The sequence below is a fragment of the Giraffa tippelskirchi genome, chromosome 9 (assembly GCF_054371585.1).
Source record: "Giraffa tippelskirchi isolate mGirTip1 chromosome 9, T2T-mGirTip1v1.2.pri, whole genome shotgun sequence".
Taxonomy (NCBI): Eukaryota; Metazoa; Chordata; class Mammalia; order Artiodactyla; family Giraffidae; genus Giraffa; species Giraffa tippelskirchi.
Genome location: NC_137283.1, coordinates 154993952 through 155016222, shown reverse-complemented (window position 1 = coordinate 155016222; position 22271 = coordinate 154993952).

Sequence of the window (22271 nt, the reverse complement as noted above, 5' to 3'; positions counted from 1 at the left end):
TATAAAAACAGGCAGCAGACCAGACTGGAGCAGAAAGATGTACATAGTCAACTCCTGGTCTATCACAATGTACCTAGAGCACAGTGCTGCCCTTACAGACTTGTAGGACTAAACAACATGGGCAGAGGGTGCTAGTTCAAAGAGAAATCTTTTCCATTATTACAACCTAAAGTACAAGAAGCACACTTCCATCAGGCTTTCAGCTGGCCAAGAAGAAGACAGACTGCTGATTCTATACCTTCAGTGATGACTGACTCCTGAGAGTGGAACAGGGTTTGTGCAGCCAGGGAATGGGGAGCTGCAACATTCCAACACTTCTGGAGGACTTTGCTAGGGCTGTTGCCACAGACTGGGAAACTCAAACAATAAAAATTTATTTTCTCACAATGCAGGAGATTAGATGTCCAACACCAAGGGTATCAACAGAGTTGATTTCTTCCAAGACCTCTCTCCTTGACTTGTAGATAATTGTCTTCTCCCCATGTCTTTACCACTCCAGTACTCTTGCCTGGAAAATCCCATGAATGGAGGAGCCTGGCGGGCTGCAGTCCATGGGGTCACTGAGTCGGACACGACTGAGCGACTCCACTTTCACTTTTCACTTTCATGCCCTGGAGAAGGAAATGGCAACCCACCCCAGTATTCTTGCCTGGAGGATCCCAGGGACGGGGGAGCCTGGTGGGCTGCCGTCTATGGGGTCGCACAGAGTCGGACACGACTGACGCGACTTAGCAGCAGCAGCATGTCTTTACATGATTTTCTCTATGAGTCTGTGTCCAAGTTTCCTCTTATAAAAATACCACTCATATTAGACTGTGCTCAGTCACATTTGACTCTGTGACCCCATGGACTAGAGCCTGCTAGGTTCCTCTGTCCATGGCATTTTCCAGACAGGAATACTGGAGTGGATTGCCTTTCCCTTCTCCTGGGGATCTTCCTGACACAGGGATAGAACCCACATCTCCTATTTCTTCTGCATTGGCAGGCGGATTCTTTACCACTGAGCCATGTTAGATTAGAGCTCTACAGTAATGCTGCTGCTGCTAAGTCGCTTCAGTCGTGTCCAACTCTGTGCGACCCCATAGACGGCAGCTCACCAGGCTCCCCCGTCCCTGGGATTCTCCAGGCAAGAATAGTGGAGCGGGTTGCCATTTCCTTCTCCAGTGCATGAAAGGGAAAAGTGAAAGTGAAGTCGCTCAGTCGTGTCCGACTCTTAGCGACCCCATGGACTGTAGCCTACCAGGCTCCTCCGTCCATGGGATTTTCCAGGCAAGAGTACTGGAGTGGGGTGCCATTGCCTTCTCCGAAGAAAGCCTGCAGCTGGAGACAATCCTGTGTTCATTCCTTGCCTGTGTAGCAAGCGTTTGCAAGTCGTTTCTTACCTTAATCCTCTTTGTTTCAGGTTCTGCTATCACTAATGACCTCAGTTTAATTTAAACATTTAAAGACTCTGTCTCCAAACTGTCACAGTCTGAGGTACTAGGGGTTAAGGTGTCAACATATGAATTTGAATACAATTAACCCATGGTAACTTCTCTCAGAGAAAACCCAGAGACACTTAAGTGTAAAACAACCCTCTGTATTTTTCCTTTTCCTGTCTATGGGCCTGTACTGTCCATTTCCCTTTCCATGGCCACCACTAGCTGCATAGAATCTGAATTTCTTCTCATTCTAGTCTACCAAAGAACAGAACAAATCTCCCAGCTTCTTTCCTATTTCTCCAGCCATAAAGCATGCTCATAGCCATCTGAAGATTTTTATAGGTTTAAAGCTTGTGTAATAAATATTCTTTCCCTTTTTCAGAACTTAAATCTTGTTAGAACACATAGTTATATAGAAGAGGTCTTTGTATACACAATGGATGGAAGAAAGATTTGTCTATTTTACTGTTTTTTTTTTCAGTTGCTCAGTTGTGTCTTTGTGACCCCATGGCCTGTCCATGGAATTTTCCAGGCCAAGAATAATGGAGTGGGTTGTCATTCCCTTCTCCAGGGGATCTTCCTGACCCAGGGATCAAACCCAGGTCTCCTGCACTGGAGTCAGATTCTTTACCATTTGAGCTACTAGGGAAGCCCATATTACTGTTAGTTAACAGGAACATTAACATAGAACATTGTCACCAAGATATACATATACAAATATTATCACTTTTGATCCCCATGGTAGTCTCTGAGTAAAATAGATCATCCTCAGTGTGCAAATGAAAAAACTGAGATTTAAAGTGTTTCAGTGATTTTGCTAAAGATTTTACGACTAGGTTATACAGTCAGAAAAATCCTACAGCTCTAACAAAGACTTGGGGTTATTTGTCCCTGATATTACTCAGATATTCCAAGTCAGTACCTAGCTATTTTATTTATTTATTTATTTTTAGGAAACAAAAATATTCTAATAGATCCATAAGAATTACTTGTAATTAGTGTGTAGCTTATTATGAACTCCTCTGCTGCTGTTGTTCAGTCTTGTCATATTCGACTCTTTGCAACCCTGTGGATTGTAACCCACCAGGCTCCTCTGTACATGAGATTCTCCAGGCAAGAATACTGGAGTGGGTAGCCATTTTCTTCTCCTAGGGATCATCCCGACTTAGGGATTGAGCCTGCATCTCCTGTGTTTCCTGCATTGCAGGCGGATTCTTTACCTACTGAGATATTAGGGAAGCACTAAGATTTCCCCACCACCCCCAACATAAGTGAAAATACTCTTCTCTACTGTTTAAACATCTTATGGAAGTTCATCCTTATTATTATTTTTTTTTAATTTTTAATTGGAGGATAATTGCTTTACAATATTCTGTGGGTTTCTGCTATACAATATCAATTTCAACCATAAGTATGTATATGTATATATATATATATATATATATATATATATATATATATATATACACCTTCCATCTTGAACTTCCCTTCTGCACCCCCCAGCCCTGCACCCCATCTCAACCTTCTAGAGCACCGGGCTGAGCTCCCTGTGTTATACATCAACTTTGCACTAGCTATCTGTTTTACACATAGTATTGACCATTCAGGTATGACCTAAATCAAATTCCTTACGACTATACAGTGGAAGTGACAATAGATTCAAGGGATTAGATCTGATAGACAGAGTGCCTAAAGAACTATAGATGGAGGTTCAAGAGATTGTATAGGAGGCAGTGATTGAAACCATCCTCAAGAAATAGAAATGCAAAAAAGTTAAAATGGCTGTCTGAGGAGGCCTTACAAATAGCTGAGAAAAGAAGAGAAAAGAAAGGCAAAGAAGAAAAGGAAAGAAATACCCATTTGAATGCAGAGCTCCAAAGAATAGCAAGGAGAGATAAGAAAGCCTTCCTCAGTGATCAGTGCAAAGAAATAGAGGGAAAAAATAGAATGGGAAAGACTAGAGATCTCTTCAAGAAAATTAGAGATACTGAGGGAACATTTCATGCAAAGATGGGTACATAAAGAACAGAAATGGTATGGACCTAACAGAAGCAGAAGATATTAAGAAGAGGGGAAAAGAATACACAGAAGAACTATACAAAAAAGATCTTTATGACCCAGATAACCACAATGGTGTGATTACTCACCTAAAAACAGACATCCTGGAATGCGAAGTTAAGAGGGCCTTAGGGAGCATCACTACAAGCAAAGCTAGTGAAGGTGATGGAATTCCAGTTGAGCTATTTCAAATCCTAAAAGATGATGCTGTGAAAGTGATGCACTCAATATGGCAGCAAAACTGGAAAACTCAGCAGTGACCACAGGACTGGAAAAGGGCAGTTTTCATTTCAGTCCCAAAGAAAGGCAATGCTAAAGAATGTTCAAACTACCGCACAATTGCACTCATCTCACACGCTAACAAAGTAATGCCCAAAATTCTCCAAGTCAGGCTTCAACAGTACATGAACCGTGAACTTTGAGACCTTCAAGCTGGTTTTAGAAAAGGCAGAGGAACCAGAGATCAGATTGTCAACATCTGTTGGATCATCGAAAAAGCAAGAGAGTTCCAGAAAAACATCTACTTTGCTTTATTGACTATCCCAAAATCTTTGACTGTGTGGATCACAACAAACTGTGGAAAATTCTGCAATAGATGGGAATACCAGACCATCTGACTGCCTCCTGAGAAATCTGTATGTAGGTCAAGAAGCAACAGTTAGAACTGGACATGGAATAATAGACTGGTTCCAAATTGGGAAAGGGGTACATCAAGCCTGTATATTGTCACCCTGCTTATTTAACTTATATGCAGAGTACATCACGAGAAATGTTGGACTGGAGGAAGCACAAGCTGGAATCAAGATTTCCGGGAGAAATATCAATAACCTCAGATATGCAGATGACACCACCCTGATGGCAGAAAGTGAAGAACTAAAGAGCCTCTTGATGAAAGTGAAAGTGTAGAGTGAAAAAGTTGGCTTAAAGCTCAAAATTCAGAAAACTAAGATCATGACATCTGGTCCCATCACTTCATGGCAAATAGATGGGGAAACAGTGGAAACAGTGGCTGACTTTATTTTTTTGGGCTCCAAAATCACTGCAGATGGTGACTGCAGCCATGAAATTAAAAGATGCTTGCTCCTTGGAAGAAAAGTTATGACCAACCCAGACAGCATATTAAAAAGCAGAGACATTACTTTTCCAACAAAAGTCCATCTAGTCAAAGCTATGGTTTTTCCAGTAGTCATGTACCGATGTGAGAGTTGGACTATAAAGAAATCTGAATACCGAAGAACTGATGCTTTTGAACTGTGGTGTTGGAGAAGACTCTTACAAGTCCCTTGGACAGCAAGAAGATCCAACCAGTCCGTCCTAAGGGAAATCAGTCCTGAATATTCATTAGAAGGACTGATGCTGAAGCTGAAGATATGAAGTACTGACTCATTTGAAAAGACCCTGATGCTGGGAAAGATTGAAGGCGGGAGGAGAAGGGGACGACAGAGGACAAGATGGTTGGATTGTGCCACTGACTCAATGGGCATGAGTTTGAGCAAGTTCTGGGAGATAGTGATGGACAGGGAAGCCTGGCATGCTGTAGTCCATGGGATCGCAAAGAGTCGCACATGACTGATCTACTGAACTGAACTGAACTGACTTATTTTAAATGAAAAAGAAAGTGTGGCATTTCTGGATGAGAAAAAAAAGGTAAGGATGGAGGGTAGATTTGCCCAAGGAGTTATGAGAAAATTCAATCTTAGGCGAGAGGGAAAAAAATCAGTAAGGTAAATAGGCTACAATATTCAGGAAGGTTTAGGAAGTACAAACCCCAACCAAGAGGGGAAACGGTGTGCTTTCCCTGCCCCCACCTCTGCTAGGCTGATGGTCCCCAGGCAAAATGTCTGAAATGCTAGCTCAGGAGAAAGGAGAGGAACTTGTTAGACAGAGCTGCCTGGGTTTCCCCAAACCATTTTCCAAAAGGATGGATGGCAGAAAGCTACCCCAGGAGGTGGCTGCTCCCATGACCGCAGGAGAGCAGGTTTGCAGACAATTTCAGGTGTTCCCTGCAACTGTTCCTTAATATGCAGCCCGCATATGTCAGACACAAGGAAGCCTGGGTCTGCCTGCAGCCTGTTGACAGAAGAAATGGTCTGTGGGGGATAAACCTAAGGAGAAATCATCACATCGCAGAATACTTTGTGTTGAAAAGAAATTGTACAATCCTTCCCCCTCCCTGTCCTCCAGAAAAGGCTTTTTATTTTCTAAAGGGCATGATGCTTAAATCATTCCAACCAAGGCTACGCACAGTTCTTCAAAGGGGCTTCTGTGGCTGCCCTTGGGAGATGGTGCCAAAACACATTAGATTTTGAAGCTCTAATTTGAAAAAATGTTTCTAATTCAGATCCTCTAGTTTCCTTTAGTAAATTTCACAGTATTATTTCTCATTATACTTCCTCTTGGCACTATATATAATCCTACCCTTCTTCTTACCCTTCAGATGGCAGTCAAGAGTTATTGCATCTCTCCAATTTATCACTTAGCTAAGACATATAAAGCATAGTGAGTTATTTTATCCACCTTTTTCAGGATTAAATCCTTAATATGATCTCTTTATCGTCCTCAGCACTTTTTTGGCAGAAGGTTGCCAATTTGGGCGGAATTTTAAAGATCATCCTAAGTCTGGCCACCTAATTAATACCTAAATACCATTCACCCAGAAGACCAATAAGAATACCCTCAATGGCTACTCAGCCCTCATGTAATTTAGTACCTTATGAAGCAACTTTTTCTGTTCCCAGAGAAGATGTATTTTTTGTTCTTTTGTTGTTGTTCTAGTGGGGAGAAAAAAAAATTATAGCTTCCAACTATTGTCTATGCTCTTGGCAATAAACAGAAATCTACTCTTCACACATGCAGCCAATCAAGTATTGAAAACAAGTTTCAAGTTCATTGAATATCTCCAAGACTCTTGCTAAGGTCAGGTAAGAGGGCATACATTAGATTTAACTATGAAGTAAGCAATTTGTTTATCTATTTACTTATCATGGGAAAAAACACAAAGAAAGCATCCAAGTACTTCTTCCTGAATTTGCATCTTCCCTGTGCCTTGTTTTGGTCAGTGTGTCCTGCATGTTGCCCCTGGAGAGCCCTTCCTTTACATTTTCCCCATCATTTACCTATATTCTCCTTAAGTCCTTACTAGGTGAGGGTTAAAAATCTAACATGTGAGTATGAACTAATAAGTGAATACGACAGAATGATTTAGCCTTTTCTGATAACATCGTTTTATAAGAGGCCACCAAGTCATGCATGCTCAGTCATCTAGTCATGTCCAACTCTTTGAGACCCCATGGACTATAACCTGCCAGGCTCCTCTGTCCAAGAGATTTTCTAGGCCAGAATACTGGAGTGAGTTGCCACTTCCTTCTCCAGGGGATCTTCCTGAACCAAGGATTGAACCCGAGTCTCCTGTGTCTCTTGCATTGGCAGGCAGATTCTTCACCACTGAGCCACCTGGAAGCCAGAGACCACCAATATTTATCACAAATAAGTACAGGATGTTGGAAATATCAGATGAGCCGGTAGTTTGAAAGGAATGAGGTCCTGAGCTTTGGGAAGGAATTTTGATCCTTTTAAATGTAAACCATTTGTCTAGCCTAGGGCTCAGTGCTGGAGAGTAATAGTAATGTGCTTCAGATTCTGGAATACCTCCATTTCAACTTTGAAAGAATTGCTTATGTTATTTGTTTTGGGAGATGACTCAATACTTCTAGCATAAGCTGTAAATCAGCTCAGCTGAACTGCGTTTACATCTGGAAAGTAAGAAGCTTACCATAAGCATTCTCCCATGATTACTCATATATTCAAGGGAAGAAAGTCTTGACTGAATCTCTACCCTCATTCCTAGAAATCCCTTCATTCTGTGGACCGAGATGTCCATTAGTTCAGCAGGACTCTGACTGATGAGAAGTTAAAGGTCTCCCAGGAAGGAAACATCCTGTGGTTAACCTTTGCCAGCATGGTACTTAAATACACCAATATGTCTCCCTGTCCTTCCCTATTCAAAACCCTCTCCTCACCTTTTTTGGTTCCTCAGATGAAGACATTTGCATTCTCCTGACCCTTCTATATTAATCTTTGCCAGGTCAGCTCTCACCTCAAAGAAATCCAGAATAAATCCATTTTCTTCCAGAATAAAAGTCAAATTCTAACCAGGCCTTATAGATTCTTCATGAGTCAGGCACCTCCTGCTTTTCTGGGCTGATCTCCCACATGCCCTTCACAAATCCTCTGACTTAGACAGAACTCATCATTGGATCTACCTTTCATGGTGGCTCAGGTGGTAAAGAATCTGCCTACAATGCAGGAGACCTGGGTTCAATCCCTGGGTTGGGAAGATTGCCCTGGAAAAGGGAACAGCAACCCACTCTAGTATTTTGCCTGGAGAATTCCGTGGACAGAGGAGCCTGATGGGCTACAGTCCATGGGATCACAAAGAGTCGGACATGACTGAGTGAATAACACTTTAACTTTCAGATACACAGACACTTCCACACCAGCCCTTGATGTCCTTTCTGCCTGAAATGCCCTTTGCTTCTTGTTTTCAAAGGAATATGTTCTCCTGCCCTTCAGAGTCAAACACTAATGCTTCTGTCAAGGGTTCTTTTATACTGCTCCTAACACTTCCTTCTAAACTCTCAGGGGATTGGTTTTATTACTTTTTTGTGGTACTTACATACAATGCAACTTGCATGATTTTATCATCTTCCTACCTGCCTATAATAACATCTTACACCAGCACCTAGTACTGTGTTTGAGTCCAGTGGCATTTGGTGCTTATCAGATGGCATCAAGCTTAAGCTAGTAACTCAAGCTTATCCGTAAACTCAGATTCCAATGAAAAAGAAATACAAAATAGATATATAAATGGCACATACACATACATATACCAGTGTTTTAGAATATTGACCTTAGGCATTAGATCCAAGGCATTTTTGTGGTTGAATCACTAAATCCTCCGATATATATATATATATATATATATTACTATTAGAAGAAAATGAACAAGCTTATCAGTTGCTCACATTAAGTTTTAGTACTGTTAAACCACCCTGTAAACTCTTTTACATTTCATTCTTTGCTGGGCTCTGTCACAACATTGTATTCCACTGATGCCCTTCATTCCTTTTCCATTTCTGTGCTCTTGTCTTAAAGTTCTTAGAGTTGCTGCAGAATACCATTATTTCTTGTAATCAGTGAGAAAAATGGCATAGCTCAATTTCCCACCAACATAACTCTAGGTAATCTTCCTTTGCTGCTAATTCTGGAAAGGACAGGAAAACACAAAGAAAACACCAAAGGGCTATTTCCTGAAATAATTCCATTCTCCCAGATCCCTTCGCAAAAGTGACAGCAGAAACAGAAGAGACAAGGTACAGCTTCCAAAAGCTAATGACAGTGCCACCGTCCAGGGCTGCAATAATGGAGTTTTAATGTCCTGAGCTGTTGCTGGTCATAAATCCTCTATATGTAAAACGCCAGCCCCTGCTAGGCAAGATGAATGGTTAGCAGTGTATATAATATTTATTAAACCCCCCTTTATGTTGCTTGGCGATCTGTGCTACCATCAAACAAGTTGAAATAATTGACATTTAGCACATCAACCTGCTTTTGACTGAGAAGCATGACATTCATGTAGATAGTAAACATTTGGCAATTGCTGTAAATGTCTCCAAATTTAACGTCATGACCTTTTCTCAGGTAAATGTTTTTGGATAAAATGTAAATAATGATTCACTGTATGTCAAATACCACAGTATGTCAAATACTGTGCAATGTCAAGTTTACTGTCTTGTTACCCTCCAGAGGTTCATAGATTGGTTGACCTGTTGCATCTTTCAGTGAGTTTTATATTAAGACTCACCATTATTTATTATAATTTATTGGCTTTCCAAACTTTCCCCCCACAATATTTCTGATTAAGAAGTGTGGTTTGGTTCTATTGTTTAATTAAATGAAACTTGGCATTTTAAAAATCCATACCACAGTATGAAAAAATTAATTCTATTTCAGAGATTTCCAAGTACAAAGAAACACACGTGCCTCAGAATCTTTGGAAGTAGTGAGTGCACATCATCAAAGAAAGTAAGGCTAATGGATTCAAGGGGCCCGTTTCTTACCCTCCAACATCTTTGGGCTCTTCTCCAATCAATGACAAATCCTAATGTTATGAAAGTATAATGCAACTGCATCCAACCGTGCTGCTTTATAAAAATTCATCCTCATTCATCGTGTGAAAAGGACCACTCTAATTAATAGTCCATAGGTCCTTTGTTACTATATTTAAATCTATTTCCTAAGAGGAGTTCTGCTTTTCAGATGTGCTCTCTTTACACACACTAAGTACACATGGAATTTTTTTCATGCGATCTTCCATTCCTTTAGTTTAACAAAGTATTCTAGACAGAGCATTTCACAACTGTCAGTAGTTCACTTAGGCTATTTTAATGTGGTAATAGAAATAGAAATGCGTTGATGTGCAAAGAATAAAATGAAATCGATTTAAATTTTTTTCTGATGTTGAAAGATAAGTTAGGCATTTCAGTCAAACTTCTAGAGAGGCTCCTACAGAGGAATTCAGATAATCAGTTAAAAAAAATAAGCAGGCATGAATTCTTTTTTAAAATTGAAGTTTAGTTGATTTATAATGTTTCAGGTGTACAGCAAAGTGATTCAGTTTTCATATACATGTGTGCCGTGAATGCGCAGTCTCTTTAGTCATGTCCAACTCTTTGAGACCTGTGGACTGTAGTCCACCAGGCACCTCTGTCCTTGCGATTCTCCAAGCAAGAATACTTGAGAGGGTTGCCATGCCTGCCCCCAGGGGAATCATCTCAACCCAGGGATCAAACCCTCAACTCTCACGTCTCCTGCATTGGCACCCCTAGCACCATGTTTACCACTAGTGCCACCTTCCTTCATAGAGCTTACAGTCTGGGGAACACTTTACACTGCATGTACCCACCCTCTCTTTGTTTCCACAGCACCAAGTCACAGTTAAAGCTGTTCTTCATTTTCTCCGTGAAGAACTTTAGTCCCAGGATTTCTCTCTGACTGGTCCAAAGTCGCACACTTCCAGCAGCAGATTGAAATGAGAATCAAGTTCTCCTGCCTCCTAAGGGACTTGTAATCCTCCCATTGTTCACCTAATTCATCCCCTAGTCCATTTAAAATTAAATTCAAAATGGAACCTGATACAAAAGTTTGGGAAAAGTTATCTGATACTTACACAATTGCCATTATGGAAAACACAGCAAACTCTCTTTAGACATTTAAATATGTCTTAAGAATACGGTCAGATTGTGGTTAAAAATAATAGTGATGATAATACCAAACTCCTTTATCATGCCTCTTAGCTTCCAGATATACTTTGGGGGCTTTTATGTATATTAACACATTTAATCCTCACAACATTGTAGGACAGGTGCTATTTGCCCTCACTTTACTGATTATAAAAACGAAATTGAGACACAAAGAAGTAAAGAAAGAAGCACTTAAAATGTGCTTCAAGTTAATGAGTCAGAGCAATCATCAAAAAGAATAAACTGACAATGTGTATTGATACTGTATGACTTTCACAGTACATTGTTAGGTGAAAGATACCTATTTATGTGTATGCATAAGTTCATATACATATGCACCTATATGTATGTGGGGTGCTATTGTTTGTTTTTTTAATCACCAGGGAATGTTGTCAAAAATATACTTTCCATACTACATAGCCATTAAAAAAGAATGAAATAATGCCATTGGCAGCAGTATGGATGAACCTAAATATTATGATACTAAGTGAAGTAAATCAGAAAGAGAAAGACAGATACCATATAATATCACTTATATGTGGAATCTAAATTACAACACAAATGAACTAACCAGAAAGAGCCTCACAGACACAGAGAACAGACTTGTGGTTGCTGGGTGGAGGGAGATAATTTGGGAGTTTGGGATTCACAGATACTAACTATTATATACAGGATGAAGAAACAACAAGACCCTACTGTATAGCACAGGAAACTAGATCCAATATCCTGTGATAAGCCAGAATAGAAAAAAATATGAAACAGAATGTGGATATACATATATGTATTCATATAGCTGAATTACTTTGCTGTACAACAAAAATTAATACAACATTGCAGTTCAACTATACTTCAATAAAATAAATTAAAAATAAAATATATAGATAACTTTCCAGTGTCCTAACTCTAAATTAGAATTTCTCTGGATGGGGTCTGCACCCATGGATTCATAAATAGATGCTTCATCTGCGTACTCTTGGTTAAGATTGCCTACCTAGTGCAACCAAACTCAGCAGGGAAACCGTATTCTAATTAGCTGATTAGAATAAGTTACACTAAGTTATGAAATCCAATAACCTCAAAATTCTCCAGACTTATTTACATGTATATAACTATATCCTACATCATGTACAAGGAAAGAACACATGACCAGCAGCAAGAGTTTTCAGCCCATTGCTAACACTGGGCATCCATGAAGTCACTCCTGTCACCAATATACCAGAAAAGCAGGGTTCAGCATTTTAATTGTCAGTCTCTGATTTAGACCATTGAACTGCAATGTGCTTTAAGGTTAAACTAAATTTTAAATTCAACTCACTTGAAGGAGTTCATTGGTGACCTTTGAGAAATCAATTGTGTGGTATTCCAGGCAAAAACATGATCTAACTTCCCTATAAATTGATGACCTTAAATGACGTGTGCCATCTCTACCAAATATATTGGGAGAGCCTTTGCATGGTTCAAGTTCAAAGACAGCCTCTTCAGTCCTCATGGGGAACTCTCTGAGTCTCCACCGAAAGAGGGATGAACACTGAGAATCCGCTCTGAGTCTGGTTCTCCAGAGAAACACAGCAACTTTTATAAACACGATTTTGGCCTCACTCACTCATTGTTTTGATTACTTTAATAAAAATTCAATTCACTATTTGACTAAAATCTTTATTTTGAAAAGAATACATTTTCTCTTTGGGGGAAAAAAGTGGTGAAAGTGGTTTCCTCTAGACGAACTTGAGAGGTCGTCATGGAGACAGTCTTCAGAATGTAGACACAGACAACAGTGGTTGTCACCATGAATTGCCACAGTGATCGAATGAATTCACCTCCCGCAAGTGGCCGTGGCTTTCTGTCTGTCGGGGGCCCAGGATCTCTGAACATCCAGATGCAAGAGTTCCCTTCCTATGGCTGAAACTTGTTTCTATTAAATTTCGTATTGAGGCCAGTGGACTTCCCTACATGACTGTACAATCTATTGCTAAGGTTCCCTCTCTAGAGACCCCTGACTGGAGAGATCCAAACCATCCTAGTCCCATGGAAACACAAACCAGGCCACAAACCACGTTAGCCAGGATGGTAGCCCTCCCTTGAAATAACTCCGTGATTGGCTGCAGCCTAATTTAAGTGGCATTTATTAGTGTAATAAATCCACCAATGAGATAAGCAACCAAGAGCAACATTTAGACGAAGTAAGAGGACCCTTGCTTTGTGAGATCAGTAGAAGCTTAAAAGAAAACTGAGAACTGGTCCAGAAGATAAGGGCAGAATTGTTAAGACGCCTCGCGCTTCATCTGTCTTTAAGGAGAGCTTGTCAGCTCCCCTCTGACTCTCAGTAAACAGCAGCTCAAGTCCCAACTCCTATCTGCCCAGCCAGCAGAGTTAAACACTGGTTCTCAGGACAGCCTTATATAAATAAGTTATGGACAATATATTGCCAGCTTCCACCACCTAATAACATCATGTATTTTTTATGTATTCTTGGGATTCATAAGTGGGAGGCATATCCATTGAGATGGATAATGGCTGTGCTCTTTTAGTTTATGCACTTAGCCTTCTTATTGAGAACTGCATTAATCTTGTGTTTTATAATGGTGAATGCCAGAGAGGTGTCTCCCTCTTTGACAAGAAAAAAATTCCTGTTTTGAAGTCTAATGTACTTGCTACTTCAGTTCATCCCCTGCTTAGACATTTTTTATTAGTATAATTGTTTTTAGAAGCATACAGCAAAAGCTAGAATCTAAGGAGATCAAATTCCTATGGAGTAGATTTCTGATCCAATATGAAAAATTCTTGTACTTTGAGGTGTCGTCCCCAAAGTCAAGAAGGATTTGATGTCAGAATGTTTTTAAATTATTTCCTGGAAGAGATCTAATACAAGTGCCTGGAGATGCTAGGGCTCCAACAAATGGAGTTAAATTTCAAATTAACTTGCATTGATATCAAGAAGTATTAGGTGATTCAACCATCATTAGTTTCAAATTGTTATATAGATTATGTAGCTATTTTATCCTAAATATAAACACAATGGCAAAACACAGAACTGTTATTTAATTGTTTTAGGGAAAGGGAAGTCGCTCAGTCGTGTCCGACTCTTTGCGACCCCGTGGACCGTAGCCTACCAGGCTCCTCCGTCCATGGGATTCTCCAGGCAAGAATACTGGAGTGGTTTGCCATTTCCTTCTCCAGAGGATCTTCCCCACCCAGGGATCAAACCCAGGTCTCCCGCATTGGAGGCAGACGCTTTAACCTCTGAGCCACCAGGAATCCTTAATTGTTTTAAGTAGGCTCTAATTTTGACTATTTCTGGTATGAAGGATTTTGTTAACTCCCCTGAAATAAGTAATGCTGCAAATGTGTGGACAAAAACCAGTTAGTGCAAATATACCATTACACCACCATAGAAAAGAAAACTTCCACAAGTATGGGCTTCTGCAACTGCAAATCTACCTGGATTTTCTAATACATTTCTTAGTTCACAAGGCATCAGAGACTAAAGGAACCATGAAAGATAAAACTAGCTTAGCACCCTTATTTTATACTGGACGTATCTGAGCGGGTAAGTGGATCATCACAAAGCTGTTTGAAGGAAGAGATTACATAAAGATGCAGAACTGTCTTCTACAACAATATCCTTTCCACCAGACCATCTCATGTCTACACGATCACAGAAAATCAAAGCTTTTGTGCGTGTATGAAATTACTTGCCATCCCTTGAGACATTTTTATAAAACTAATCAGAGCTTTCACATCTATACCATCAAATTACTCTGTTAGACAAACAAATTTTCATTTTAAACCTAAGGATGTGATTAAGACTACCAGAATGAGCATCAAGAGGTCAAATCTAATCATTGTATTCATATCACTGTTATAGATTATAATGTTGCACTGTTAGTGGAAATGTAAATTGGTGCAGCACTATGAAAAATAGTATGGAGATTTCTCCAAAAACTGAAAATACAACTACCATGTGGTCCAACAATTCAACTTCTGGGTATTTATCTAAAAGAAAAAAGATCATTGTCTCAAAGAGGTATCTGCACTTCCATGTTAATTGCAACCTAATTTATAGTAGTCAAGACATGGAAACAACCTAAGTGTCCACTGACAGATAAATGGACAAAGAAAATATAGTATGTATATGTATATATTCAGCCATAAAAAGAAGAAAATTCTGCCATTTGTGACAGCATGAGGAGTGGAGTTGAAACATAATGCTATGTGAAATAGGTCAGGCAGAGAAAGACAAATCCTTGTATAATCTCACTTATATGTGGAAACTCAAAAAAAAATTGAATTCCTAAACACAGAGAACAGATTAGTGATTGCCAGAGGAAGGGTCAGGATTGGGCAAAATGGGTGAAGGTGGTCAAAGGTACAAACCCTCAGTTAGATGATGTCCTGAGGGTGCCAGGTATAGCACGGTGGTGATAGCTAAGAATATTGCATTGTATATTTGAAACTTGCTAAGGGAGTGAGTCTGAAAAGTTCTTATCATGAGAAAAAAATTCTAATTCTTGTTTGATGATGAATGTTAACTAAAATTATTGTGGAAAGCATTCCACAATAAATACATACAACAAACCATTAGGTTGTATACCTAAAACTAATCTAATGTTATATATCAATTATATCTCAATGTTTTAAATTAAAATATATGTGTATTTAAAATTAATTGAGCACCCATGGTGTGCCAGTAGTTAAAATTTATGGAGCACCTATTGTGTGCCAGGCCCTTGTAAAGGGCCATTTATTTTTTTTTTCCCCATTTAATTTTCAGCACAAAACTACAAGGTGGATAGCATTTATTATTCCAGTATGCAGCTGAAGAAAGAGAAGGTCAAAGAGAACTTGATCAAGTTCATATTGCTGGGGAATTCAGGGAGTTTGAGCAAGAGCCCCCTGTTATCCTTGCTTGGCACTGCAATAAACACTTCTCTGCTCAAATGTATATATATATATATATTTTTTTTTTTAAAGATCTTATTGCTATCCATAGGCCAAGGTTCAGATCCTGGCAATCTTGTTCCAGAGCCTTTGCACAGAAGGAGTCCAAAGGAAACTCATTAAGAACCTGACTTGGGCAAGATTTAGGACCAGTCTATCTTCACAAGAGAAACAACTTCACAAGATTTGAAAGCTCTTCTTCCGTTAGACTCATCAATTGCTCTCAATTTCTTATGCAAACGAATTTACAAATATATAAATGCCAACTCACAGCAGAAATGCAAACCTGATAAATCTGTAATGAGTATGGTTCCAATGAGAAATCTTCTTGTAATTTATAGCAGAGGCATAATTATTCTATTTCCCATAAATGGCTACTGTAGGGATACCAAGTTTATAGCTTGTCACATGGATGACAACACAAGTCATATGTAACTGTTCATTTGTAACAAGTCAGATACATTGTGAGTATCCCCTAGCAATAACATTATAAAACATATTTATGACTTTATGGGGACATTTGCTTAATGTCACAAATTAAAACATCAAATGCAAACTAAATATGGTAGACAATGAACTGCAACATACAAATAAAATGTGTTATACATTTTGTAATTTTTGTCTTGCTACCTCTATATTTATCCATATGTGCTATGTTTTAAGTTAATATCAGAGTGACAAATGTCACCACCCACAGTCACCCCTCCTGTGAAGAGAACTATTTATATCAATGTAGTTTTGAAGTGAAGAATGATATCTGGAAATACTTTGGAGTCCTACCCATGAAACATTGGTATTAAAAACCAAACAGTGGCTTAATTACCTGATGGCATTATTTTACTTCAAAAATCTAAAATATTGATAATGAGGTGATTCATAGAGTGATGACAGTAGCCTTTTACCTTTGTTATATATTGAAAGGTCACTGGATTTTACGGACTTTTGTGGACACGTGTTTCAATTAATTGTGTTCTATGTTTCCGTGAAATCAAATATATAATATCAGAAAAGATGCTCCAGCCTAATTTTGCACTATGTCCTCTAGACTGAGGGTCACAATTATGTGTTTTCACATTCACTTAGTATGCTCGTGTGTCTTGGATACATCTAAGATGACAGAAAATGGTGTAATGAACCTTAAGTTTGTGGTCCTCAGGTTTGCCCCGTAACCCTGTTTTCATCTTCTTGGTCTGTGCTGTCTATTTACTGTCTATCTCCCCCTCCACCTAATTGTAAGCTCCTTGAGATGATGGCTAAGTCTTCTTCCCCTTTGAATCTTCATATTCCTCTTTGGATTTTCAATGCTGGCATGTGCCTTGAAAAACAGTAGGTGTGTGATATCCATTTGAGGAATGAAGAAAGGAAGAAAAGAGTGAGAGAGGAAAAGAGTAGTGGAAGAGGGGGGAGGGATGAAAGAAGGAAGGATGAGAGGAGACAGGAATGAAGTCTGCTGTATCCTCTTCATAAACTAACAGGCTGCACCCTTGTAGTCCCAGCAATGACACATATGTGAAGAAAATGTGAATTTCTCGATGAAGATATTCACACAGATACAACTGATACCAAGAAAAGACATCAGCACAATGTTTTCCTGCTCTGAAACTTAGAGAAAATTCCTCTGGTTACAGTGTACTTAGATTTTTATTTAATTAAGATCATACTGTTCATTGTTTTTGAATAGTAATTTTAAAATACTCAAATAGTGTTTATTAAGTATTTAGTATGGTCTGATATTATGCTAAACACTGAAAGAAAAGCAAAAGAAGTTGTGCAATCACACATTCACTCAGCATTTATTGAGTATTTAGTAATTTGCCAGATGTGTTGAACACTTTCCTGCCCTTGAGATGATTACATTGTTCCTGGGAAGCCAGAGCATGCAAGTGTAAAACAGAACACTGGGAGAATATGGAGATAAATATAAGCATTTAATGATAAAGGCAATATTAGCCAGCATTTAGTAAGTGCTTACTATGTGTCGGTCAAGGGGCCAAGCATTATACATGCATTACTTTATTTAATGTTCACTGTAATTTATATACACACAGTACTTTATATTCATGCCATTGAAATACTCATTTTATAGCTAAGAAAACTCAGCCCAAAACAGTTAAATAATTTGCCAAAGTCATCAGCAATTAATTTGAATCAATGTTTTTTCTCACTCCTAAATTCATATGCTTAAACATTTGGTTCTACCATCCCTGATCACTGCCTAAATTTTTGGATGCAGGTAATATACTCTAAGGAACAGAGATTCTGTCTGGGCTAAAATTAATTTTTAAGTGACATAGAAGAGGCAAAACTTGAGATACCAATCTTGAAGTGTGGGCATGATGTATATTACTTGAATAAATAGAGGAAAGAATTGATCACATCAAAGTGAAAGCAGGGGATAGTAAATCCAAAAATGTCAAATGCAAATTTACATGAAATGACGAGATCTGTCTAGGAGCAGATAATTTAATGGGATGGAAGCTTTTGGTCTCTAAGTCTACCGAGACCAATGGATATGCTCAAGATGGCAACATAGAGATGAACCACCATCCTCCCCTGCCATATCAGCCCTTAGTTAATGGCACCAAATTCTGTTCCCATTTAAATATGTGTTCTCCCTTCCACCTCCAGCTCCAAAACCTTAGTTCCCAGCTATGCAATATTTTTCTTGGATTCATGCTCCAACATAACTTACTTAATGCTGCCATGCAAAGTATTAAATCCCTCTCTAATCCCCAGTATTCCTATTAGAGAAGTGAACAGGACGATAAAACCTGTTTCAAGGCTAGTATATGCATCGAATAAGATAATACATGTAAAGTATATAGCTCAGTACTGTTTACCTGGCACATTGTATCAACTCAATGAATATCAGTTTTGCCATCTTCTTATCTCATCTTTTTTATGATCTGTCTCCTCTGTTATCCATCTCTTGAAATATGGCTGGAGTGAATCTTTCTAAAAAAACCCATATGTCATCATTTAAGTTTGCTGCTTTAAAATTTTCCTGTGATTTCTCATTGCATCCGGGATGAAATCCAAACCACTTAGACTGGTACTAACCTTATAGGCCATTCATTCCTTGGTAGATTAGTTTAATTTTAAAAATAAGTTAGTCTATTGTATGTGCTAGAAACTATTCTACATGTGTAACAAAAACAACAACAGACTTGGTAATTCAACATCTAGAGCCCAGGACAAACTTCTGGATGAGAAATGGTTTGGAGTTCATCACCTTTAGAGTGAAACCATGGGCCTGGTTGAGATTGCTGATGGAGAACATGAAGCTTGAGGAGGGAAAAGGGTCAAGAATAAAACCTTTGGAATTATCAGTACCTGGTATTGATAGGGACAGACAAAGGAAGAAGAGTCCATGAAGGAAATTAGAAGGACTAATCAGGAGAAACTGAATGGGAACAGACAAGACTGCTATTAAAGACAAGGAGGAGGATGCAAGGAAGGAAGAAGTGGTCAACCACATAAGTAAGCAGACCCTGCAAAGAGAAAGCCATCAGTAACGTGTGCCCTGGTGAGGGTAGAAATCTAACCACAACAGCTACAAAAGAAAATGGCAAGTGAGAAAATGGAAGCAGGGTTATGGGCTATATTTCTAGGTGCTTCTTGGTAAAATGAAAGAGATAAATCCCTCTATTCCCACTCCTGCATCTCCACTCAGCCAGAAGTTGAATTTTCTTTTCAGAAAGACTTCATTGGTCAGTGGCTTTCAACCCTGACTCCTATTTAGAATCACTTCAAGAGAATTTAAGAAAAAATGACACCCAAGCCAAGTGCCAAAATTCTTATCCAAATAATTTTAAAATAGTTATGACACTCATATTGTTTTAAAAATTCAAAAGTGATTCGAATTTGCAGCCAAGTTTAAGTGGGCAACAAGCAAGAAACCAATTACAAGCCTCCTGGCTATCTCATGAAAGACGTGGGTAGAAAATTCTGTTACATGGCAGGGACTTTGAGTAATACTAACTATTATGTTTTATGCATTTACACTGCACTGTGCCCAGGAATTGATGTATACTATCTTAATGTATCCTTGGAATCACCTTATGAGTGTGATGATCATCCCCCATTGTGTGGCTGTGGAAACTGAGGCTCAGGAAGGTTAGAATTTTAGCCAATGTTAGCCAGCTGGTAAGAGCAGAGCCAGGATTCAGAGGAACTCAGTCTGTTGAATCCAGTTCCCTGTCTGCCTAACCTGTTCAATCCCACCACAAAAGCACTGTGGCTGGCATCACAGAATAACCAAATAATTCATTGCTGTGACTAAACAGACAAAAGCTAAAAATCCAAAAGTGAAAACGTAAGACTTAACAACACAAACTAACTCTACTGAGGGTTCTACTAGAATATTCAGGAGTACCATATTGTCTGTTTCCAAAATTATCCCTCCATCATTTACTTGGCTAACTCTATACTGCTGAAATTTAATTAACAGGTCCAACACAATCCAGATAAACCACTAGACAGATAATTAATTTTGCTTAAACTAAACATGAACCTGAATGGCACTTCTATTCTACCTTCCTAAGTGACCCAAAACTGAATGGATGCAATGACATAAACCTAAATAATGATTTAGTAGAGCAATTACCAGAAGTTTAAAATTTTCTCCTAAATTATCTGCATGATAGAGAGTCCTAAATTTGCACATAAGTGAAAGTTTGTAAATTATTCAAGAGAGGTGAGCAGAAGAGTATCACCAGCCACCTTAAACTGTAACTCATTGTAATTGTAACTAATATCCATGTCATGGCCCACACACACAAATCACACCTGTCCTTGAGAAGTAGACATAAACATGTTAGCATGTGTTTTCATGTGTGCAGTACTCACATGTTCTCCAACATGGAACCGCTTGGGTCAATCCCAGCATCTACAATTGTGCTAACAGCCACAGCATTTTAGGGACTAAGTAAACAATGGATACTTTTTTAATTTATAAGTGACAGGATGAAGAATATTGTGGATTTTCCCCACCAGACTGTAACAATATTAGGTAAATCAAATTTTGCACCTCATTTATTTAACAATGTCGTTTTTCAGTTGCTATCGGGTTTTTCAGTCTCTCAGAACACAAGGCTGCACAAATTTCCCGGAACTTATTTTCACAAAGAAAAAAAAAATGTTAGCTCTTGAACACTTAATTATAATTGGCTACGCTTCTTTTCTTTTATTAAGTGATAATTTATGAAAGACTACTTCAAGATCGTCTAAAACACTGCCTTTGCAAAGGCTGAAGCAAGGGAATATGTAATCACTGTGTAATGTAATCAGAATATGTAATTAACATATAATCATAAAAGAAGAAAATAGTCTCATAGCATCCATGCCCCAAAGTCAACAACAAGACTATATTTAAAAGGCTGTATATGCTTATAAAAATATTTTTAATGAATATAATGTTTTTAAATAAAATATTTGCTCATTCATTTTTTCAATTTCAGCCAGAAAATTTGACCTAGAACTTAGTACTGGAAGGATACGGCCTCTGGTTTTCAAATTGGTTCACAGCTCCCTTCATATTCCCCAGCTCCCATAAATTCCCAATCATTCATCATCCCAAAGGCTTCTTTAGTCACATCATCTTCCATTCACCTCATACATTTCTTCTTTCTCCTGAGTCTTCATTTGTTACTGAGGGCCATCCTCCAAAACCAAGCTTTGTTATCTAAAATATCTGGTCCATTTTTTTTCCTAGTCAAGGATCCATAAAAACATATAGAAATACAATCACAGAAAATCACTGAGGATGGGGGGGGTCACAAAATTCTGTACAAATCAATATGCCAAAACACAGGGCAAGTGATGAATTTGATTAAGAATCATCAAGGTAATACCCAGAATTATAATAGCAAACATAGTTCAGAATTAAATGCCTTTTATACGTTCTCCTAGTTGTAGACATGAGAAAGTTTACATTTTATTACTTTTAAAAAAAAAAGCTGCAACAACTTCTTGTACCTATCTTCTTGGATACCTGTCTGAGAGTTTCTTTAAGGAAGGTACCATTCTGAAAGAGATGGGAATACGAGACCACCTGACCTGCCTCTTGAGAAATCTGTGTGCAGGTCAAGAAGGACGGTTAGAACTGGACATGGAACAACAGACTGGTTCCAAATAGGAAAAGGAGTACGTCAAGGCTGTATATTGTCAACCCTGCTTATTTAACTTATATGCAGAGTACATCATGAGAAATGCTGGGCTGGAGGAAGCACAAGCTGGAATCAAGATTGCTGGGGGAAATATCAATAACCTCAGATATGCGAATGACACCACCCTTATGGCAGAAAGTGAAGAAGAACTAAAGAGCCTCTTGATGAAAGTGAAAGAGTAAAGTGAAAAAGTTGGCTTAAAGCTCAACATTCAGAAAACTAAGATCATGGCATCTGGCCCCATCACTTCATGGGAAATAGATGGGGAAACAGTGGAAACAGTGGCTGACTTTTTTTTGGGGGGGCTCCAAAATCACTGCAGATGGTGACTGCAGCCATGAAATTAAAAGATGCTTACTCCTTGGAAGGAAAGTAATGACCAACCT